The following is a 24,534-nucleotide window of genomic DNA, read 5'->3' as shown; positions in this document are numbered from 1 at the left end:
AGTCTGTGACCACAGTGGGGCTGTCTGTGACCAAGACCAGAGCTCAGTCTGTGATTGCAACTGGGACTCAGTCTGTGATCATGATCAGGGCTCGGTCTGTGACCACAATCAGGACTCAGTCCGTGACCAGAATCAGGACTCATTCTCTGACCATGATCCAGGCTCAGCCTTCATCCATAGCCACACGTCTACAGCCACAGTTGAAATTAGAGACAGACCAAAGGGACAGACATGACACAAAGACCTTAGGTGTCTGCCACACAACTCGATAAATAATTATTGAACTGAATTAAATAAATGCTGGAGGATTCCTCAGAGTCCCAAGATGAGGTGGGACATGGGGAGGACGAGGAGGAATGGGAAGGAGGGAGTCATCAGCCCTGATGAGGAAGGGCCCAGAATTCAGGTGTAGCAGACAGAGGGAAATCTTTGCCCTGACCCATTCAAGCAACGTCTTGGCCAAGAAGCTGGGTTTGTCACCTTCAGCTGCAGGGTAATCCACTTAGAGATCACAGAGCCTGGAGGTGCGGACGCCTGGGCCAGCCTCAGAGGGTATCACCTGCTTGGGCATCACTGCTAAATGGGTCGGCACTTGCCGGCCACTCTGATGATTCATAGCATGGAAAGCGGCTATCTCACGGTGACTGGGGCTCCGTGACTCGAGCCTGGAAAGTGCTGCTGAGCCAGGAATGAGCTCATCCCGTGAGCGTGAGCCGCCGCGGGGCTCCAAGGGTGGTAAATCTCCGTGGCTGCTTTTGTGGGCATTCGTGACTTCCCTGCATCAGTCCGTCCCCTGCTCAGCCTCCCCTCTCTGCCGCCTCCCTCCATAATCAAATATGACAAGAGAACGGATGTGGAATGCAACCCGTCCACACACGATGTGCCTCCTAGAGTGGAGCGCTTTTGTTGACCGCCAGCAGCATTTGGGAAGGACTCGGGCAAGGAGCAGCAACGCCAGGGAGTGTTTTCAGAGTGACGACCGGAGACAGAAAACACTTGCTAAGGAGGGCGGGTCTGATACCTCAATGCACCGAGATTCTTGGAGGTTGATTTTTCTTGTTTTGACCTAGTTACAAGAAGCGCCTAACGACGGCTTCGAAGACCTCGATCACCGCATATGAGAGCAGAAGCTGTTCTTTTCTCCGTTCTTTGGATCATTCAATCATCCAGGGCTGTCTCTGGAGCATCGACTCTGTGCCTGGCCCTGCACTAGGCTCGAAGCAAGCCGGCCAAAACACTGTTATCGCTGTTACTGACCAACATTTGTTGAAAAGGTACCACGCACTGCACCTTGAGCTGGGCACCCAGGAGCATCGTCTCATTTGAATTTGCATAACCTAGGAAGTAGCTACTGTTCATGTCCTCAATTTACAGATGAGGAAACTGAGTCATGAAGTAGCACGCTCAGGGTGAAGCCGGGAGGAAGTTCACGGCCCAGGCAAGCCGTTCAGATCTTCCCTCCCCATCATTTGAACTGTGGGCAGAGTGACTACGGGATTCAAGCACAAACTGAGGCTCGCTGGTCCCCCAGGCAGGGTCTAGACAGGACAGCTCTGTTCTTCCGCTCCTGGTGCCACACTGGTCCTTTTTTATGCCAAGCCTTCGGCGTCCCCCACCTTGTGCCAGTAAACCCCTGGGGCTTAAGTCATCCGGAACTGGCTTCCAACCATCAGAGGAGGGGAGTTTGCACCAGCAGGTGTTAGGCAGCGAGGACGGGGTTCACGTGCGAAATGGGGTGACAGGCTGTGTTTTCCGAAGATGGCTGCAAAGATGTCCTCTTCTGGAGCCTTGCCACTTCCCCACGGAGCGGTGGGGTCAATGCTCCCTCCCCTTGTGCCTGAGCAGACATCTGCACGTGAGAGGAGAGACATTTTGTGACCTCCACGCCTACATCACCCACGTGCCACGCGCTCTGTCTTGCCTCCCTTGCGATCCAACGGCCATGCTGCATGGGATGTCAAACCACGTGGAGAAGACAAGCAGAGGCGCCCCGCGTGCAGCTCAGCAGAGAACAACTGTCATCGTCAGATGTGAGTGACAGCACGTCCAGAGGATTCCAGCCCCATGCCATGGATGGCAACCCCCCCTCCCCTGCCGCCTTCAAGTCTGCCCAGCTGGGGCCGCAGACATCATGGAGCAGAGACTCACTACCCCTGCTGGGTCCTGTCCACATTCCTAACCCGCAGAATCTGAGGACCTCACGAGATGCTGGCTCAGCCCTGTGGCACTAGCGGCTGGAACTGATGAATGTTTGCGAGAGCTGACCTCTAGGAGCATGTCCCATCCAGAAGCCTCCGAGAAGTCACTTCCCACCAACAACACATCAAGGCAGGGCTGCTCACTGCTCTGGGGACCCCAGCACTTCCCGGGTGGGTCTGAAGACGCCCCGAGCCCAGGATCTAAAAATCCAGGCCCACGTGCTCCGCAGACAAGGAATCTGCAAGAAGGTTCGGACGTCCACCGGGAAGAACACCTCCTGGGGAAGATGCCAACACAAGAGGGAAATTGCAAATTCTTCTGAAGGGTGAAACCTGTTTGTTATTCAGGGAAGGATCCTTGGTATCTCAGGAACATCAAACACACCAGAGCGGTCATGGGCCAGGGCGGGACGGAGAAGGGCGAGCAAACGGGGTATGCAAAACGATAGCATTGGGAAATTACCCAGAGGGAAACAGAATGTCCTGAGCCGGCGCAGAATCTCATTAAAGTCTTTGTTTGAAGCGGCGGTCTGTTCCTGTCACTGCCGCGACCCGGCCCTCTCTCTCCAGAAAACCGAGCGGTGCTCACGCTGGGGACAAGGACAGTCTAGACGCTGACTCTGCCATGCGTGCATGCCTGTCCCCGGCCCCCTGCGGTCGTCCTTGTCTTCATGTGGTGACTCAGAGGACAGACACCTGAGTCCGGATCCTGTGTGGCCTCTGGAAAGTTTCTAGGCCTCTGCTTGCTCATCCGTAAGAGAAAATAAGAGAATCAATCCTGACTTTGCAGAGAAACCTTACTGTCCAGACAGAACGAAAGCATAGGGCCTCCCACGCTGTTACTCACTGAAGACTGTTCTCAGCCCAGTCCTTCCACTCCATCTTAACGAACCCTCCCTCTACAGAGCCCCCAGCCACACCGTCCCTGCCGGCTCAGCTCCCCGACTTCTCTGCTCCCTAGAAACTGCTCAGTCTCCCCGGCATCTCCGGGTCAGAAACCAGGACGTTGCCCAGAAGCAAGAAAAATCAGGCAAGGACTCATATTGACAAAGAATCATAACTAACGTTATTTCTCATCTTCACGTGTCAGCTTTAACATGTGAAGCCAGTCGGCCCGAGGCAGTGACGCCGGGAGCCAGATTCCGTGTGAGCCTGGTGGTGGGATCCCTGCAGGCCCCGGGGATTGTCCAGGGCCTCCCTGTGACACCATCTCCTCGTTCTGCAGACGCCTGGGAGAGGCAGAGGTTTTAATCCGGGTAACTGGCTTTTCTCCTCGGGACCATACCCGGTGAGGCCCGAGCGGGCTGCCCGGGGCCAGCAGCAGTGGATGCAAGCCCCCAGCATCCTTCCCAAGCCCCGGGAGGAGTCCAGCTGGGAAGGAGTCCCCGATCGCAGAGGGAAGAGCGGGTGTGATTTCTCACGACATTTTCCTCAACCTGAAGGGAAAGAAAGTCAAACAGAGCAATGGTTTGGCAACAGATGGTGAGCGAGATCAGTTGGGAACGTCTCTTCTGGGGTTGAAAGGAAAGGCGGCAGAGATGCCCCTGCTGAGGGGGTCCCCACTCCCCCACCTGCCCCGACGTCTTTATTTGCTTGCCTACAAAGCTTCAGCCCAGGGGAGATCTAATGCAAAGCGCTGTCAGGCACCATCCGTCTGAGCCAGCGTGAGCGCGGGTCAGAAAGCACGGCCAAAAAGACAAAGCAGAGTCTGAGCTCAGTCACCATCCAGGCCAGGCTGCGGGGAGCAGGGGACGGGGATGCAGACGCGGGTTCCCGCAATGGCCACTGCAGAGCCGGGCCATGAGTGACGACCCTGGGCAGAGGATGCTCACAGGAGGCCGGGGCGGGACAGCTGCTGTGTGGACACGAATCCACGTCACAAAGGCCACAGACTGCCTCTGCCCATGGCAGGTGTCCCAAACCTCAGCCACATACATGTGCCCAGACGTCCCCCAGGCGTGTTGACATCAGGTGCCTCCAGATGTGAAGCAGTGAGGAGGCAAAACGGGGCAGCATCCCACGAACCCAAAAGGAGCGACATTCTCCCAAATCACTGGCCGGCGCTCTTGGCCACGTATCAAGGTCATGAAAGATGAAGACGGACTCTGGAACTGTCCCAGACTGGAAGGGGATTAGATTAGCTAGGACTAGATGCAAAAGGGGGTCCTGGACTGGAAAGGAGGGTTCAGAAGAAAACCTGCCAAGGGTCCCACAAGATCCGCGGGTGAGTCAGAAGCACCAAATCAGCGTGAATTCTCCAGTCTCGGGGATCATCCTACGTTCTGTAAGTGTCGGCATCAGGAGAAGCTGGGGGAAGGGCGTAGGGGATGCTCTGTACTATCCTCACAACTCTTCCGGAAGCCCAAAATTATTTCCCAGAAAAGTAAAAGAATCAGACCACAAGCTTCGTGCACTGATTTTTTTTTCCCCTGCCAGCACCTCTCAGTCACTATGAGAATTAAGTAAGACACTATTTGTAAAGTGCTGGGCGTGGGGATCGGCTCGAAGAGGGTGGTCGGTAATGCCGACTTTGGGCATTTTTAAACTTCCGAGGCTGCCACCGAGCACCAGCCCCAGTCCTACTGAGCAGCTCTTAGATGGGGGCGAGGGCAGCTCTCTCCCCAAAAACCTCCTTTTCCACAAGTGGCTTTAAGATACGGTGTCAGGAATATGGATTTTACCACGTGATTTCACTCCTATGTGGAATTTAAGAAACAAAACAAACGAGCAAAGAAAAAAAAAACAAAACACAGAGAGACACAAACCAAGAACAGACTCTTGACTAGAGAGAACACAGTGATGGTGACCAGAGGGAAGGGGGTGAGGGGCATGGGGGATAGGGATTAAGGAGGGCAGCTGTAGTGATGAAAAATAAATAAATAAAATGAAATGGGTGGGCGCCTGGGTGGCTCAGTTGGTTGAGCGACTGCCTTCGGCTCAGGTCATGATCCTGGAGTCCCGGGATCGAGTCCCGCATCGGGCTCCTTGCTCAGCAGGGAGTCTGCTTCTCCCTCTGACCCTCCCCCCTCTCATTCTCTCTCTCTCTATCTCATTCTCTCTCAAATAAATAAATAAAATCTTTAAAAATAAATAAATAAATAAAAATAAAATGAAATGGGGAAAAAAGAAAAATCAAAAGTAAGAAAAAAAGGAATATGGATTTTTTCTTATTATTCTTAAACTATGTAAGTTATATATACCCTTGTATTATGATCTAATTTTTAACTTTTCAAAAGTAGCTCTTTTCTTCATGAAATAAATTTCCATTTTCAAAGGAAAACTTGCTATCACGACCAAAAGCGAAACGCGAGGGTCACTAGCCATAAAGTAAAGTTCACCGGCAAGAATAAGTACAGTGGTTAGGGGCGTCTGGGTGGCTCAGGTGGTCAAGTGTCTGCCTTCAGCTCAGGTCATGATCCCAGGTCCTGGGTTCGAGTTCTGCATCGGGCTCCCTGCTCAGCGGGGAGCCTGCTTCTCCCTCTGCCTCTGCTGCTCCCCCTGCTTGTGCTCTCCTGCTCTCTCGTTCTGTCAAATAAATAAATAAAATCTTTAAAAAAAATACAGTGGAAGCAAGGTACTCCCACCCACCAGTGGTCCCAAGCTAGAGCCTCTTCCCTTGGTGTCCATGAGAGAAGTCACAACGGTGGGACTGTGTCCCGTCCAACCGGGACTATCCCCGGGATGTAATCAAAGAAGCGAAAGAGATCTGAAAAGTGAATCATTTTCTCACTAGGTGAGTTAATGATATATCTATGCATCTTTTAAAATCATCTCTGGGACCCCCTAAACACCACATACCATTGTGGAACAACGCTGCTCTTTGGAAACCCCATGGTGAGGTCTGAAGACTGTGGGGATGTCGACAGTCAGAGGTTTGCAGCAAGAGGGGCCGTCCCCACAGCATCATCCCGCCCATTTGGGTGTTTTTTTTTTAAGGGACGTATGTTAATACCCGTCAGCTAGTGCTGCCTAACAATCCCAAAACTCAGTGACTTACAGCAGCAAGCATTTACGGTCAGGCTCAGAGATGTGCAGACACCCAGGGGCAGCTCGGACCCACGTGCCTCTTGCTTCCAGGGCCAGCCGTGTACTCGGGACCCTTTCCTCCTGCGGTCGTAGCAGAAACACCAGCGGAGAGCTCCATCAAGGAACTGGAGTTCATCCCCACTCGGGTCACACCTCCGCACACCCCGTTAGCCTGAGCAAGTCACGGCCAGTTCCCACGTGGATAGGGCCAGGGTGTATGCTCCTGGGAGGAGGGAATATTTGCTGAGTGAATATTCCTAAAAATCCCATAGTCATCTGTATATGAGCTACATACGTATCTATCGTTACTATGTTGCATTTACATATATTCTCTAAGGAAAAGCAGCTCACGAAAAATTAGTAACGTTGCATCTCAGCAGCAGAACAGGGAGGCTGGGTCAGGATGGGAGAGAAGCTTCTCCACCTCCTGCTGCAAAGTCTGAATTCCCTAAGATGTGCATTTGCCATTTCACAGAAGAATCAAACCCTGCCTTAACATCCACGGGGGCCACAGGATGTTTGCATACGTATTATCTTATTTGGCATCCACACTAGGAGGGGGCACAGGCAGAAAAGTTGTCATGAGCCCACTCTGGATGAGAGGGAAACAGGTCCAGCCCATCAAGAGACTTGCCCCAGGCCAGAGGCTAAGAAAGGGCCAAGCCAGGGTTTGACACCAGACCCACCCCACGCCTCGGACCCAAGGCTCGACCACATCCCACATCGTGCAGACTGCTGTGGTCAGGGCCCGCCAACGCCATCCAGGGAAGGGTCTTCCCCTGGGTCCCAATGTACACCACGTGGGAGAGACTGTGTGGACAGCCCCTGGGGGAGCCTCTTGTCTAGCCTGGCCATCTTACAGATGGGCAAAGAGAGGCCCTGAATCACAAAGCACGTGCTTCCTTTTCCCTATGTCTCAGATGGGACCTTCACGTCCACCTGGCAGGGTGCTTGGGGGATCAGAGGAGACGGTGTATATGAGGGTTTTGCAACCAAGAGAACGTGAGGTAAGGTTTCGGGGACTCGCTCGCCCACAGGAGAGCCAGGAGACCGGCCCGGGAATGTGCACACGAGCCCCCACTGGCATGGCTGAGCTCTCGGGGTGAAAGCCACTGTTCTCAGGGGAAGCCACGGGGCTTTGAGCCCCTCAGGCAGGCGGGGGCCGGGCCGCTCTGCCAGGACGGGGGGAAACATGCATGTTCATCCTTGCAGCAAACATGTCCGAGAACAGGGTCCGTGGCAGACCTCACCCCCAAGCTGGGATGGGGCCTCTGTGAGCCCCTCCATGGCTCAGCACGGAAACCCCTCCCTTACCGAAGCTCAGTCACAGTGGATGCAGCGTTAGGAGCCTTCTCCTCCACTCCCACCCAGCGGGCCCCTCATCGTGAGTCCCCTCCCCACGCTGTCCCCAGAGGACAGGCCCCTCTCACCACCTTGCTCCCCCAAGACAAGGGCCGGCGGGAGCCTACGGAGGCACCAGATGCTGGTGGGTCCCCCACCAGGGTCCCACTTCAGCCATTTTCAACTTTGCATCAAATGGAAATTTCTTGAGCCGTGCTGAAAGCTTCCACAATGACTCATGTCGCCAAGCGAGCTCTGGGAACAAATAGATGCTAATTATTCTGTGGAAGGAAGACAAGTGGAGAATTTAAATAGGGAGTCCCACTAAGCAGACGATGGGAAATCTGAAGGCTCAGAAAGGCAGGGCCTGGCCTCCCCCTGCTCAGCCCGGAGGGGCGCCTCACAGGCCCAGGATCTGCAAAGACAACCCTCTGCCCGGCCCCCGGCCCCCAGGCCTCCCCACCCCCCAACCCGGGCTCTGCAGCCGAGCTGGGTTTACACAGCCTCCTTTGTGCAACCCCTCGAAACCCGCAGGGAGCCCCACGATGCCCCCTCTAGGCCTGCCCCAGCAAGGGGGCCACACAGAAAGAGGTGGTGGCCCGTTAAGAAGGAGCAGGATTGGGGGGGAGCCTCTCAGCATCCCTCAACTTCCCCATCGACTCAGGAGGCTTAGCTCCAAAGTAGTTACTGAGCAACCAAGAACCACAGGTGAGGAACTGGGAGACCCCCCAAAAACATGGATCCCCCCCATGCCGGGGGAGTCAGATGTCAAGGGAGGAAGGGCCAGGCCGGTGTCCTGATTCCTGGCCCTCTTCCACCCATGTCACAGGGCAGGAGGACGGTATTAATGGCAGGAGCACATGGGGAGGGCTGCCCGTGCTTCCTCCCTGTCCCAACACAGAGAAAGGCCGTGCGCTCAGCCCCCGTCGGGGGCCCTGGCTCGACAGGGCCCGTCCCGGCACACAAGAGGCTGTCCAAGGGAGGAAGTCCCCTTTCCAGAAGAGGACTGACCCCGGCGTGTGTCCTGGACATCACAGCTCAGCCATCTCTGAGGACAAAATGCTCATCAGCCAGACCCACTGTCTGCCTGAGTTCTGGGTCCAGCTCTGAGTCTCTCGGGAGCTGTGTGACCCCGGGGTTTCCCCGAACCTCTCTGAGCCTGTGATCTCTCCGCCATGTAATGGGATCTAACACAGGGCCTCCGAAGGCACCGACGTAGGCCGCACTCTGCTCCGGACTAGCAAGGAGAGAGCAGAGGACGAAGTCATCACTGCGCCCAAGGAGGGACACACAGACAGGAGGGCTGGGACCACATGGGCGTCAGGAGAGATGCCTGGGGCATCAGCTGGGGCAGCCTGGAGGCATCCCACTGCTTTGACCCCATGAACTACGTCGGCACGTGAGCTCGGCCTTGGGGTCCCCGCTCTATCCGGATGCTCTCATTATGCAGAACCTCTCAACTGTCACAAAGCCCAGTCGCGGCCGGCCGGACGCTCTCCACCGCTGCATTTGTAACAGGCCCTCAGACCCCACTCCGGACACACACAGGTCACACCTCTGGCCCCAGAACCTCCCCAGACCCTCCCTCCGTCCTCTCTCCGCACTGGGGTCCTGCCTCCCAGGTGGCTTGGAGCCCCTGCTGCCCCAGGCCCAGCACGCCCTCGGAGCCCCTTGTTCTGCTTCACCCCCACTGCAGGGTGGCCAAGACCTCCCACCCCTGACCCTCTGACGGCCACAGGGGCCCCTTGGCCATGCTGCCTGCCCCCCAGAGTTTTCCGACAAGAGCACCTTTCTTCCCAGGACACACACCAGTTGCCATGGTGACTGGGTCCACAGGTTGGGCGGGTGGCCGACGGTCAAGCAGTGGCCACCATACCGTTTCTCCAGTGTTATCGGCTGTGCTGGACTTCTCCCGGGGCCCCTGCGGCTGTGGATGTGGAGGGACGGGGCCACCCAGGCCGCTGGGCACCCTCGTCCCAACGCCACGTCTGCAGGCCTCCTGGGGACCCGTGGGGGGAACTGATACCTGGGACCGAGCGCAGAGGCCGTCACTCACCTCCACCCACCGCAGACTCCAAATCTCAACCCCAGCCTGGCCATGACCTCGGCTCCAGGTGCGCCACCCTAAAAAATAACGGGAGGCCAGCATGGAAAACAGGAAGGAGTTTAATACAGCCCCAAATCCCCCTTCTCCCAGAGGAAGCCACTATAAGCTTGGAAGGTGTCCCCTTCTTGCTCTTTTTCCAAGATGTCAAGATTCTAAACAAAGAAAGACAGATGAAAACGTGGGAAGATAAGATAGTCGGAAGATACGTACAGACAGGTGCACCCCACCTTTTCCTTGTGACGTATGATGAGTGTTTCTCACGTCACCAGAATTCGTACACTGCTTTTAAGTGATTTGTAAAAACTTACCAGACGGATACACCGTCGCTCAGCGTTGTGTCTTAATGGGCAGGATATGAAGAGTGGATCTAATTTGGGATGGTCATAAACATCTCTGTCTCCATCTCTGATCATTTTCTTAGATTATCCTTCTGGAAATGCAACTCGTAAGACAAAGGGGATAAATATTTTAAGGCCTTCATAGACAGTTGCCAAGTGTCCTCTAAAAATGTGTTCTCCTATCAGCTATGTTTGAGAATTCTTGTTTTACTCTCTCCTGTATATCACAGCCTCAAAAAAGTAAATATATAGATACACACACATATATATATATGGACACACTCAAGAAATTGCAAGGCTCGGGGTTGCAATTAAAATAAATTGAAAAGCTCTGATTTTAAATGCAGTTTAAATTAAAAGGCTGTTCTTCGCCCAGCCCCAGCCTTGACGACACAGAGACCCCGCGTCTGAAGCCCAGGTCCAGGTGGAGAGCCTTTACACCCCGCTCTTCCTTGCTCCCCCTGCCCACTGCCGGCCGATGGCTCAAATGCCCTTGTTCCCAGAACCCACTTCCTAGCAATGCAAGGGGGCCATCTGTCATTCTTCCACAGAGCTCAGCTCAGCCAGATATCTCGTTCCACTCCTCCTACCAAGGACATGGCTCCACGGGCCGGTTCACCTCTCGGGCTCCATGGAGCACTCACAGAGCGGTGCACGGGAGCCGAGAGGCAAGGCCCAGTGCCTACCTTGCTGTGTGACCCCGGGCCCGTTACTGAGTGTCTCTGGGCCTGGGGTCCTCGTGTCTAGAGGAGGGAGCTGGACTCTACCACCTCCGAGGTCCACGCCCCCCTCTCTCTCTCTGTCTCTCTCTGTCTCTGGGCCCCAAATGAGACAGTAGCCGTCTGGGTCCTGCTTGGCCACAGCCTGACCGGCCGCCCCCAAGCCGTAAATGAACAGAACTGGAACACGTCCGTGGTCCCGCAGAGCCCGGCAACGCAGCAAGGGGCTGGAGCAGAGATGGGAGCGTGGGCAGCCGCTGGGGAAGCTCCCGGGCCGGTTCTCCGCATCCCCCAGGCTGCGACAAAGCCGGGCTGGGGGGCAGAGTCTGCAGGTGGAACCCTGCCCCTAGAAGGGAAAGAGCTGAAGGCAGAGGAGGCTCCCAGCCCCGCGGAGACCCCAGCAGTGGCTCCATCAGAGAGACTGTCTCCATCAGCCGGTGCTGAGAACAAAGGCGGGCCTGCTGTCTTTTCCATGGAAACCTGTGTTCCCAGATGTTCCTTTCCTGCTGAATATTTCCCAAGGATAACAAGTAGGAGGAGGGTTCACAGGATGGGCGTGGGGGTTCTGCAGATTTAAGAAATAGGAACAGCTGGTTTCAAAGACTCCCGCAAGGAGAAAAGGAGCTTTTGTTCTGTGTTACCCCCTGTGCTCGGGGTTTAAACGAAAGCGCCAATTGATTGATCAGCAGCGTCTCTTTAAAAGGACCGCAAACAAGGCGCTTTCGAGCGGGGTGCGCGGGCGTGTCTCCACTGTCCTGCCTCCGGATGAAAAATGCAATCCTATTTATTTCATGGCTCTCTGAACCTGACCTGGGATTTGGTTTCATTCTAGTAAGCTGAGACTTGCGAGAGCCCCGGGTGCCCGTGTGGTTCCTGGAAGTGAGGGATGCCGAAGACCGCGTCTTCCTGCGGCTCCAAGGGCTGCCTCCTGGCGGGGAAGGAAGCCGCCCATCCCGACTGTGATTCCTGGGGCAGATCACACAGGAGCGGCCATGGAGGGCTGGTGGGCCTGCGACCGCACCAGAGGTGCATAGAAATAAATGAGGCCCACGCTGAGTCCCCCGAGGCGGGCAGCACTTTGGTGGAACACTAACCATGAGCCACCTCAGGAGTTTAGCCCAAGCTGTGGCACCCCCCGCCCCCGCAGCTGCCAGACGGACCCCGGCCCCTCACACCCACTGGGGATGCGTCCTGACCCCTCCCCCAAGAGACCCCACCCCACCTCTGCTGACACTGCACCCCCCGCCCCCGGAATATTCTGCTGTGTTCATGTCTTCCAAGAGTGGAGCGGAAGGAGGAGAGGGGGCTGGCCCACCCAGCAGCTGCTGAGTTAGGTCAGGTCTCCGTGCTGATCCCCTCGGGACCCTCCTCCTTCCCCCTCTCCCAGCCATGTTCACCCTGCCCACGTGGCTGTGTCTACCCCCTTCGCTTTTCCCCAGGAGTGACTCCGCTCCCTGCAGAAATAACCAAATCTCAGCTCCCCCCCAATCCATCTCAGCTGGGGTCTTGCAAATTTTGCAGCCTGGGAGCTTGAAGGTTGGTGGCGTTTTTATAGCACAAGGCAATGAGCTCTCCCTGGAGGAAGCAGGGAGGCCTCTGCATGGCTCTGTGCCTCTGCAGGCCTGGCGTCCCCGAGCTGGACATCTCCGGTGACAGATCTCATGGCCCCCAAACGCAGCCGCGTGCAGCGGGGCCAGTGAGAAAATGCATTCATTCAACCCCCAGATGCTTCCTGAGTGCCTATGGGTGCAGGTACCGCTCACAGAATGGAGTCAGTGTATCCACGCTTCCTGCTGGTAACAGTTACAAAGTATCCAGCTCCACCAACGACTAATTTCACTTGGTGGATCTGGAAAGGTTTCCCCAAGGAAACCTGCCCAAGCAGAAAACAGAAGGATCGGTAGACATTGGCCAGAAGAAGGAGAGGCTGGTGCGAGCCGCCATCCCGGGTAAATCCCACACCCCCTCTCCCCTCCTCAGCCGCGAAGTGAGGGTGCTAGGCTCCCCCCTTATTTCCCAGGACTGCTGAGGGGCAGGGAGAAAGTAGCAAAGAAAAATGCTTTGAGAACTGGGGAGTGCTGTCCAGCCGTGGGATGGGCTTACGTGGTTCCGTGCCAGGATGGGCTGCTTGCTGATGATGTCAGGGAAGTTCTTCAGTGGGATTTCTCTCTGGGGAACCCATGCTGGTGCCCCGCTTTCCCTACTATCTCCTTTCTCACAACTCCGCTGTTGGGCTAGAGGTGGTCATCCAGCCCACTGACCTGGCATCTTCCACCCACATCCCCACTTAGATTCCCATTTGGAATCGTGGGGTTTCGGGGGGAAGGTCCTGTAGGTGAGGTCACTGGATGTCTTGACGAGCCTCCACAATTCACACCCCAAGGGTGTGGGCCAGAGGGACACCATCGGGAGCCCCACCTGGACCGATATCAGGAAGGGATGCCAGAGACAGACCAGGTCTGTAGGCTGTCTGGATGTCCGGCGAGGGCCCCGCACAAATGTTCCCAGGAGATACAGGGAGGCTCTCAAGAAAGACTCATAAGCTGGAATTCAGGCAGGCTGGGTTGGCCCAGGACCGGGGTTCCGAAGCAGGTCCTCGTTACCCCACCTGAGTCACGGGGATCCCCAGATGCACCTCCACCCAGACTTGCGTGGAGACCTCCTCTCCTCGCTTCTGAGCCAAGCGCTTCCAGGAAAGTGTCTCTCCTGTGGCTCTGCAGGCCCCCACTGCTCCCCCTCCTGGCTGTTCTCTCCCTGCAGGAATGGGGGGCCTGCCTCGGCTGTGGGCACGTGAACCCCTCCGGCAGAAGCCTTGCCCATGACTCAGCCTACTGTGCTCTCAGGGGAGGAGAGCCCTCTGCTGCAGAAACAGTCCACAGCACACGGGAGGGGGAATAACCAGCTCGGGGGCTCTCCATGCTGCCCTCTCATTACAGTCGGCATCCCTGAGTCCTCCGGGGATGATGGGAAAAGGGGAAATGAGCCTGTGTAATGGGGCTGGGCGGCAGGGCATTTATGAGCTGCTGGGATCAGACTGCCTGAGTCCCCACCCGAATGGTACCACTTACCCATTACACGAAATTGGGAAAACCCAATTCTCGGTCTCCACCTCGTCTATAATATGAGGATCATAATAGTCCTGGGGTTAGGGTGAGGATCACATTGAGTCAGCTAAAGGAATGGGTGGGCTCACAGCACGGTCCGGCCCAGGGAGGCCCGCAGAAGCACCGCTCTTCTGCTTGGACAGTGTCTGGGAGCAGCTGGGGGTGCGGGGTTCCCGGACAGCAGCACGCTGTGCACACACCCCCACTGCGTCCCCATCCCCTCTACGCCCCCATGCCCCCCCGCGGACCACCACGCCCCCAGAGCCCTTCTGCTCCCCGCAACCCCCCATGGCCCCCCGTGACCCCCTGCAGCCCCCCGGGCCCCCCGCTAACCCCCCTACAGCCCGGCCCATGCTCCCCCCGAACATCCCCCCAAGCACACGCACAGCCCCGCTCCCTGCTCCAGGGGAGACCCACGCCCCCCACCCCGTGTGCATCCAGAGAGTCGGAGGGGCGCTCGGCAGCCCGTGTTTTATAGTCCACTGGAGTCCGAGGAGAGAACACACATATATTTATTCTGAAATAGGAACAGACTTCACTAAAGAGTCCAGGGGAGCCAGTAAAAAAGAGCGATGTGCCAGGCATTTGGAAGAAGAGAAGAAAGAAAGCTGGGGATTAAGTGCAGCGAGAGGCATTTTAATGTTCCCGGTAACTGATTTATAAATTCCACGAAGACCCCGCACATTTGATTCTTCGCCGTGGATACGCATCTCCATTTTTCCATTTTATAGTCTTGCTGGGAAATGGCCTTTTTCAGAGCCTCCACTTAAAGCACTGGCCCATTGGGAGGGCGGGGGGAGCAGAGCTGGGGGTGCCCCCCGGACCCTGGGGTCCTGGGGTCCCTGAGTAGGCAGAACAGTGTCTCTCAGGGGAAAGAGCCCCCCAAGCCTGGGCGTCACCTGTTTAAAGCAGGCGAAACACAAGCAAACGACACATTTTGGAGGGTTTCTTAATCCAGTTTCTTTCTGTTGCTCTTTTGGTCTGAGTAGTGGGAAGCGAGTGGTTTTCTGTAAGCTGTCCCCAGCATGCTGTCCCCTGACTCACCCTGGGGGGAGCCAGCAGAATGAGGTCAAGACAGACCCACCCCAAACTCGCTGAAGGGAGCGGATGCCTCCGAGACTCGGTTTCCTCGTCTGTACAATGGGGAGAAGATTGACATCTGCCCATAAGGTGACCGCTCGGTGACTATGAGGAAGGCAAAGCGAGCACACTGTGGCCCTTTCCAACTGGGCTGCCTTGCACCCACGGTGAAGACCAGGCACCAGGACTGTGGGCCAGCCCGGCTGGGGGTCAGGAAAGCCTGTGTCCCGTGGGGCCCGCCTGTCCCCCGAGGGACCCAGGTCAGCGGCTGTCCCCGGCCAGGGCTCCAGGGCCTGCTCCCCCCACCTGCTGGCTGGCGCATCGTATCGGCATCAGAAAGACCCCGCTCTGACCAAAACCAGGAACAAGTAAACTACAATTAAGAAGAGCCGATCTCGGCACCCAAGCCACCTATCCCGGCTATTTTCCCCCTCCGCCCCTCCCAGTCCCTCAAAGGGTCACAGTGTTGCTGTGACCATCAAATCAGCCTGTGGCCACATGGGCTCTGGCTCATCTGTAAGCACTTCGCAGAAACTCCCGTTGGGGAGGAGGCCCAGAGGAGCTGCCCCTGAAGGGAGCCTGGCTCCTCTCTCAACCTGAGCCTCTGTCCATCCGTCCATCTGTTAGGACAGAAGACCCAGGCTAAGGAGGCTGGAGATGAACCCCAGTTGCCACGGGGACTCGCCAGTTGGCAGGTTGTCCGGTCCTTGCAGACTCGAACAACGGTGCCGGAGGACAGGACCCGGGTTCTCCCGGATGCTTTCACCACCACCGCATAGCGTCAGATCCCGGGTATTTTTAGTCTCAAAAATAACAGTGAGCATTCACCGAGCTGTTCTGTGTGCCTGGATATTAGACCATTCCTACGAGGTAGGAATTATTACTATCCCCATCTCACTGAGCATGGGACGGGGGCGCAGGGAGACCTTGAACATGGAGCTGGGACTCTCCCCAAGGTGCTCCGGGCCCAAGCCCCTGCCTTCCGCAGCTCCTCTGCCTCGCACCCTTCCCCTCTCTGACCCACACATGGAACGCCGCCGGCTGTGACCCCTCATCCACTCACTCCGAGCAGAAGACTGCCCACAGGGTTGCTGGTCACAGAGAGCTTTCGTGGTCCTGAAACCACGTAACATCCACGTTGGACCTTGCTCTCCTTACGTGTCCCTGGCGTGTGTACTCCTGGTGGGGCTGCCGAAGGGTGCGGTCGCCGTGGAAGACGGTATGGCAGGTGCTCAAGAAATTAAAAATAGAGTTACCGTATGACCCAGCACGTCGCCTTCTAGGTATCTGCACCAAAGAATCGAAAGCAGGGTCTCGAGACATAGTGGCAACATTGTCCTGAGTGTCCACCGATAGGTGAATGGAAAACGTGGTGTGACCTACCTGGGATGTCCTTCAGCCTTAAAAAGGCAGGAAATCCCAAAGCATGACATGACGTGGATGAACCTTGAGGACCTGCTGAGTGGGGTAAGCCAGACACAAAAGGACAAACGCTGTGTGACTCCTTCTCCGTGAGGCACCTGGGGGCTCACACTCGTGGAGACCGAAAGCAACGTAGAGATTGTGGGGGGCTGGGGCGGGGAGAAGGGGGAGTTTCTGTTCACTGGGTGTGGAGTTTCCGTTTTGCAGGATGAAGGGTTCCCGACTGGCCACGTGGCAGCGCGTGTCCTGGCTGAGATAGGACATTTGAGGTCATGTGTATTTTGCCGCAATCAAAAACACAGTCATTGGCGATTCTGCCCCGGGATCTCTCCACTCCCCCTGTTCATGTGGAGTGCTCAGCTCCTTCTGGACCCAGACCCACAACGTGCACAGCAGAGGGCTCCGCGAGGTGTCCACCAGCACGCAGCTTGGCCGAAACCTGCAAAGTTCACACCTCTTGCTCCCAGACCCGTTTCTCCTAATGGGAGATCTAGGGCTTATTTCCCACGACACGCCCCGTGCCAACCCCCATTAGGCACCAGGAGTTCCCACAGTAAGCTTTTCACCCTGCAACTGGAGACCGGGTCTGTCTAGAAAACGTCTCCGGACTTGGGGGGAGAGGGGAGAGGGGAAGCACGAAATCAGCGGGATGCAAGCAACCCAAGAAATTACGTGGGAAGAAAATATCAGAACTTTTCTTTAGATAAAACTTATTTTTATATAAAAATACGGAAGGGTATGTTAACTATTACACTAACATATTAATAAAAAGACACAGAGTTAATCTACAGACAGGCAGAGGTATGATTTGCAAACAAATACGCCTATATGGAGAGTAGATGCACAAACATTCCTTACTGGGAGGGGTGTGTTTGGTGAGTGCAGAAGCACGTGATGGCAAGGTAAGCAGATAATCCCAAAGGGAACGGCCAGCCTCAAACATGGTCTCTAGTGATGTGCCACAGGGCTCTGTCTGCTGCCCTGAGTTTTCTAGGAGAGCTGACGCTTTGGGGAACGTGGACGTTAAATGGATATCGCGTTATCCTACATTTCTCCCCGTCACGTAATAACCTGGTGTTGTCATCCTGGCATTCCGAACCGCCTGCATCCTCTATCTCTGCTGTATGCGCAAGAACACCCACTCCTTTCAAGGAAGAATAAAAGGAAAGACTCCAGCACACTTGTATTTGCATGGTGACCGTGCGGGCCATTTTTCTTCTTCTCTCCAGTTTCCGTCTTTCCAGCACGTGGCTACGTTCCTTTTACAAAGAGCGCGCGCAGGTGTTTTCTCGTTCTTGGACATTTCCCCGCGCCCTCGGCGCACCACGTTTCTCTACAGCAGAGTATCGAGGATCGATATGGGACCTCAGCGTTGCCATCCGTGGATGGGGCAACAGTGTCCAGGGTGAGGGAGGATAAGATGAGTGAGCCCAGCAAGGGGATGACTTCCCCTGGATCCCTCGAGTCGTGCACTCAAATGCCACCTCCTCTCAGAAGCCTTCCATGACTGTCCAATACGACCCCCACCCCCTGCGCCCTGCACCCTTTAACTTGTTCTCCGTCTCAGCACTTATACTCGCCCCCCCACCAGGTGTGCCCCCCCCCCCCACCGAGGGCGAAGACTTTAACTCCCTTGTGCTCTGGAATAATCCCCCGGCCCGTAGCCATCACTCGGTAAATGCTGGTGAATGCAGGAAGGAATGAGTGCATCTCCGTCCCCACATGAAACCCCACTTCGCAGGGAAGGAGACAGACTCAGGGAGGTTCCGTGGCGCGTCCAGGACCCACGTCTAGAGAGTGGCCCAGGGCAGCCTGGTAGCTGGGTCTTCTGACCGCAGAAGGGCTCACCCCTCCTGTCAGCCCCTCAGAGCGGCCCAGAGCCACATCCAGTCCCTGGGGAATGTGGGGGGCCACTCACCCACCCCCCTCCCTCAGCACTCACCTCTGCCCTCCATGCCACCACACTGAGCCCCCGCAGTCCTGTGAATCTCAGCAGCAAGGCCCCTTCTTCCAGGAAGTTGCCCTGATTCTCTTGCTGACTTCAGCAGCCCCCTCTACATTCCCAGAGGCTGACACCTTTCTCTCACCACCCCACCTCCTCGATTGCCAATGCGTGTGCAGTCTTCGCTCTTCCTGGGCTGCACCCCATATGCTAAGCTCCTTAACCAGTGAGATACATCATCTAACTCGCAAAGCCCCGAGGGCTGGGTGTCACCCCTCCCCTTGTATAGAGGCGCTGCTTCCCAGGAATGCACTGTCTTTGTTGGGCTTTGGGTCTGACTCCAGGGCCCATGAGGGCCCGGCACCCCGTCCCAGGCAGCCTCCCCAACAGAGACCCGCCTCCCACTTCTGGCTGGCATGTCCACCCCCCACTGGACACTCAGCAGGTGGGCTCCATTGTGCGTTCTTGGGGAACCTGCCCCTTTTCTGCAGACCTCCCCCCTGCAGACCTCGGGGCTCAGGACCCCCTTCATCCCAGCGCTCCCTGGTCTCCAGTGGACCACTCTGCCCTGCTCGGGGCTGGGGGGGGTCTCTCTCAGGACCCCACAGCAGGCCTGCCTTCCCGGGGTTAGACCAGGCCCTGGAAACCCTGCACCCCCAAACTCTGCGAGTGGGGGTCGGAGCATCAGCTCCTCGCCCAGACGTTCAGGCCCCTGGCCACCTTTCCCACCTCCTCTTCCTGCCTCTGCCTCCCTACTGAGTCTCATTAACGAGTATTATTAACAGGCTGTCCCGCACACACCGGGCACTAACCTGTAACCGCTCCCTGAATCTTCATGACACCCCAGGGAGAGTTACAGGCTCCGTCCCATTTTACTGAAGGCCACATAGAACGGATGGGCAAGGCTGGGGTTTGAACCGTCAGCACCGGCTGCCTGGCCGAGCCCCTGGTCTGCTCCTCCTTCCCCAACCCCCGCCCGAATCCACATGCCCTGTGCACTCAGCGCTGGCCCTGTGGCCTGCAGACGTCATGGGGCAGGCCCGGCGCCCCCAGCCCCTGACCCAGGCCTGGCCGGCCGTGGGAGCTCAGGGAATACATCATGAATGACCTCCGGGGAAATGAGTGACAGGGGCTGACTCTTCCCCCCTCTGGAAGCCTCTCTCCCCTCCAAGACAAAGACTGCACATTACTCACAGCTATAAATCGACAGTTGTAAAGGCTTAATCCTTCCACACTTACTACAAACTCGTACACACACCGACATAAATAAGTGTCTTTTCTGAGGAGGAGAAAGAAGGCTTTTCATAGCATCATAAAAACACCACTTTATTTTTCATCTTGCAGAGCCTGTCTGGGCTTAGCTATGCTCGGGAGCCCCGGAAAGACTCGGAGCTAACACTCTCATGAAAAATTACCGCTCCACGCAGCCCGAGGCCCAGGCAACGAGGAGAGATTTCCTTCCGTGCCTGTCCGCGTGTGTCCAGCGGTCATCAATCTCCCCCAGAACGGGGCTCGTGTGAGCAGTGGGGCTCGGCCGCTGTGGCAAATGGCAGAGAAATTTGGCAAAAGCAAGAACATGTAGGCGTGGGGGCTGTAAACGAAGGCGGGAGACATGAGTGCATTTTCACGATGTGTAAGCCTACCATTAAGACCCACAGAGCCCCAGTGCCCGGCACCGGGCGGGTTCGGGGCCCGTCAGCAACCGCCAGGCTCACGTGGGCCTTCCTGCTGCATTCACGCGCACATGCATTCCGAGGGGCGTGCGGAAGCCTCCCCGTATTTCCGCTCCGTCCTTGCGGCCCACGCCGGACGAGCGCCTGGGCCCCGCTGTCCTCGGCTGCTGCCTGATCCCACCAAAGCATGGGAGCAGAAATGAAGGTCACTTCCGGGCCGGAGAAGCCCCAGATGTGATGCTCGCCAAGAAGTCGGTGTTTGAAGAACCTTAATTAGTTGGGGGGGGTGTGGGCGCCAGTGACCAGAGTACCGCAAACTCTGGGGTTGCAGCAACTCACCTCCGTTCTCATCGGCCCCGGGGGCTGGGAGCCCGAGAGGCAGGTGCCTGCCCGCCCGGTTTCCGGGGAAGGTCAGCCTCCTGCCTTGCAGTTGGCGGTCTTCTCGCTGCCCTCACGTGGGGGGACAGGGAGCCAGCTCTCGGGGGTGTCTGCTTCTCCGGGGGACACTAATCCTATCGGACCGGGGCCCCACCCTCACAACCTCATCCAACCCTGGTCACCGCCCAGATATCTAAACACCACCCGCCGGAAGTAGGGCTGTGAACTTGGGGCGGACACAATTCAGTCCCGGCAAACGCGCAGCCCAGCTCCCAAAATCACTGAAACGGTTACCATCTTCCCAGCGCTTTGCAGTTATGAGGCGCGTCCCCACACATCATCACGCTGAAGATGCACGTCACCCCCGAAGAAGAAGGTCTTGGAGACCAGGACACCGAGGCACAGAACCTAAGGGACTGGCCCACGTTCACTCAGCGGGAAGCCGGGAGCCCAGCGTTCAAACCAGGCTTTCGGCCTCCAATCCCACTCTCCCTCCTTTGCCCCAAACTGCAAAGCCAGATGCAGCCGTGATTCCCTTAACCAAGGGCCATGGGATGGGGCATGAACGACCGAAGCTCCTGATTTAGTGTAAATCATAGCTGAGCCCCTCACGGTACCCGTGGGCGTGCTGGCTCTGGAGGGAGGGCCGGGGAGGAGCCGTCCTCGTGCACACTGCGGGGCGAGTGCAGGTGCGTTCGGCCACAATGGGGGTGTCTCTGGCAGTCTCTGAGGAGGATCTCTCCAGCATCCCGCCCACCAGCACCTGCCCCCAGACTTCCAGCCTCCGGAACAGCGCGGTCGACGCCGGCCACTCAGGCCACCCGGTCTGTGGGACTCTGGTGCTGCCGCCTGGGCCAGCTGAGGCCCTGGGTCTTCTGCCTTCCGACAGCCCTGCCCCGGCCAATGCTCTGACTCGCTCCACCCTAGGCAGCCCTGCGCCCTGTGACCCCGCGGCTCTAGTTTTGCCGGAGCCCCTCTGCCAGCCCGGCCACCTCACCTGGTCGCCCTGCATGGCTCCTAACAGGAGCATCCCCCAGCCCCACGCCGGGAGGAGGATGGCGTGTCTCGCCGCGGACCTCCTTCCTAATTTGCAGGCCTGACCCCGCCCCCCAAGGAAAGAGCGTGCTTTCCGCTGACCCAGATTCGGCGCCTTTCATGCGCACCAGAAGCTAGACTTTGCCCCCGGCGATGGAAGGCCTGCAAAATGCTCACTCACAGCAGGTGAGGCGATGGAAACAGGTCAGCGCGGGGGCTGAGGCCTCTTTGTGGAAGGGGCCTGAGCCAGGGAGGCAGGATGGAGGCCTGTTTCGAGGCAGCTCTCTTTCGTCAAGCTTTACGGGGGAATGATTTACAAACCTCAGCCCTCGCCTTTCTCAGGGAACATTCACTGATTATTAGTTTACTTACCGGCCTGTGCACCCGCCGCCAAACCCTGGTTTTAGAACATTTCCCTCCCTCCGAGGACAAACGGTGGTGCCCACAGGCCAGCGGTCACTCCCACTTCCCCGGACCCCCTTCCGGGGCTGGGCGACCGCTGACGTGCTTTCTGTCTCTGAGCTTTGCCTGTTCCGAACGTTTCACGCAGACGGTATCACACGGTGTGTGGGGTTCTCCAGCTGGTCTCCCTCGCTGAGCAAACTATGTGAGGTTCACGCGTGCCGAGGCGTGTACCCACACTCTCTCCCCTTTTGTGGTCTGACCCCTCCAACCCTGTGGTACGGAGGGGCCGCGGTTTACTGACCCACTCACCCGCTGCGGGACAGGTGGGTCGTTTCCACGTGTTTGGCCGTGGTGAATAATCCCGCAATGGACGTTGGCATACGAGTCTTTCTGTGGACATGTGTTCTCATTTGTCTTGAGTGGATATGAATGATGATCGGGGACGTGTGCGGACCTGAAGGATGGAAGTGCAGGTGGCTAGAGGGGGAAACTGAGTCAGACACGGCCCGCACAAAGCATGGGGCCTTGATTCGTGAGACAGCATGGCGGGGAAGGGGCAGAGTTAGCCTGAGCTTTCAAGTCGCACCCGAAGTCGAATCCTTGCTCTACCACTTACGGGCTGTTTGACATTTGGCAAGTTGCTGACCTCTCGAGCTTCAACGTTCTCATCTGTAGAGCATTTACGGTAATGCCCTCCTCGCTGGCTATTGTCAAGATCAAAAAGAGACTGTTTTTGTTGAAGCATCAGGCAAGAACTCTGTGCGTGCTGTGAGGCAGAGCGGGCCACACACCTGTCCCGTTGCACCCGGATCCCCCAGAGTCCATGAGCATCAGCTGGTGTTTGTCGGGGAGCAGTGGATGCCCCATGGGCCCCGCGGGACAGTGCAGGGCAAGGACGCCCTTCCTCGAGCCAAAGCCATGCGGGCCAGACGTCACCTGTTCTCTGCGGTCCTCTCCCGTGGCCGCGCCAGAGCCTCTGTGTCTTCCCTGCACCCTCAGCCAACATGGTGGCACAGCCCATATGAAGACACTGTCCCCAGTTGGCACGCAGCTGATAGGTCCCACGGGAGGGTGCAGAGCCAGGCTTGAGAGAATGGATACGGGGCCCCCAAGAGAAACTGTATCTGTGCTACATTTACTGAAGCTTGAGAATCAGTCAGGTCTGCGCACAGTGATGGCAGTTAGGAGCAGTGACCTTGAGCCAACTGCAGACTGCCCAGGCTGCATTTTCCCATCAGTACCGGGGCCCCCATGAAAGGTCCGTGGTGGTTTTGCTGACCCCGGTGTCCCCGGCACCCGGCAGAGGCATGTGGGCACTGGAATGACCACTCGTGGGGGAATGAGCCCCCCATCTGCACCCTCCTGAAAGCCTTTCGCCCCATCCTGAAGTTGACTATTGAGCTCCCAGCCTTGGGAAGGCCGAGGCCGTCCGTGATGCTAGAAATACATCTGGGGGGCAAAGGCCCCCATCATAGTGCTTGCCGGGGTAAAGAGGCAGCAGTTCTGTCTGCAAATGGGCTTTGGGGTGAGGTCCAGGGGTTCTGGTGAAGGCCCTTAAGCAAGTCACTTTCCCTGCACCCCAGGTCCTCACCGAATAGGCTTATTCTAGGGATTAAACGTTGAGACCCTTCGCACAACACCTGGCCCAGCATCATCGCTCCGCTGATGCTGGTTAGAATTATCGGAGCCGTTAATAGTCATCGAGAATGGGTGCTCAGGACAGGCTGGCATCCCATCAATGGATACAGAGCATCAAGCTGTGTCCAAGCTTTTGTTGGAAGATTTTCTTCCTTCCCTTTATGCAAAAAGACAAAGACTCTGTTCCATTCAGCTCCAGCAAAGAGCTCCGTGGGAGACCAGGAAGGTGACAATGACTTCATTTTCATTCATCTTCCCTGGGCTCTTTCCTCTGATGCTCCATCCTGGCTCCTCCTGAGTCATCACCTTGGGCTTTGCTGCCCACGCGCCAGTCTCCGGGCTCCCACAGGGGGGCACCCCACAGGAACTGAGAGCTCCCCCCTCCGAAGAGGGCAGCACCCGGGTCGCCCTCTGCCGCTGCGGGCCTGGTCTTGCCGAGCGGCTTCCTTCCCTGCTTTGCTTGTCCTTCCCGCGCTCCCAGGAACCACGGCCAGCCCCCACCGCCCGCTAACGGCTTCTGAAACCCCAAATTGCTTTGGCTCCACGGGCTGCAAGGCCCATTTCCAGCCAGGAGTTGTCCTTGTTTGCTTTGGACGTCCAGCAGAGCGTCAGACGGCGCTTTGACCATTATAACGGAAGCCGCACGGCGACTCTCGGGAGAAGCCCTCGAGTGGATGGAAGGCAACCGGCATAATTAGTCTGACACAGTTCAATAGGGAACCACTGCTCTGGCGGTAACGAGCTTTTGTGATATGTTAACGTTAGCGTAAGAAATTATGCCAGGGCCACAAATTGGCTTGGGGGGCGTGGGGGCGGGGGACACGCTGGGATCTTCCCAGGCAAGAGGCGAGTGGGGAAAACACTGAGAAGGCTCGTGACCTCCCCTTGTCTGTGTCCCCAAGTCACCGGTGGTCCCTGGGGGCTGAAGGTCTCTGACGGACGCCACCGGAAGCCGCGGGGGCCGCAGAGGTATGGGCAAGTGCCTGAATATTTGTTCAACTCGGAAAATAAAAGGCTCAAGGAAATTACTCTGAGCACTAAACATCGATGAAGGGATCGTGTAATGACCTTCCCTTTCAGTGACACAGCGCCCCTTTGCAATGCAAGTTTCCGTGGCCCTTGTGAGAA

At 56.9% G+C, this 24,534-nt stretch overlaps 1 long non-coding RNA gene across 1 annotated transcript; it reads right to left on the bottom strand.

Moving 5' to 3' along the window:
* Positions 1-5,625: 5,625 nt before the first annotated feature.
* LOC115938327 (uncharacterized) lies at positions 5,626-7,776 on the bottom strand. The gene is made up of 3 exons (XR_004073468.2): positions 7,658-7,776; positions 6,196-6,447; positions 5,626-5,723 (listed from the first exon to the last, which is right to left on the bottom strand). It is a non-coding gene; the product is annotated as an uncharacterized LOC115938327 (long non-coding RNA).
* Between the last annotated feature and the right edge of the window lie 16,758 nt (positions 7,777-24,534).

The sequence above is a fragment of the Leptonychotes weddellii genome, chromosome 15, assembly GCF_054177405.1.
Source record: "Leptonychotes weddellii isolate Sample4059 chromosome 15, ASM5417740v2, whole genome shotgun sequence".
NCBI classification, from domain to species: Eukaryota; Metazoa; Chordata; class Mammalia; order Carnivora; family Phocidae; genus Leptonychotes; species Leptonychotes weddellii.
Note: the sequence above shows the minus strand (reverse complement) of the source record. Positions and strands in the feature narration are given on the sequence as shown.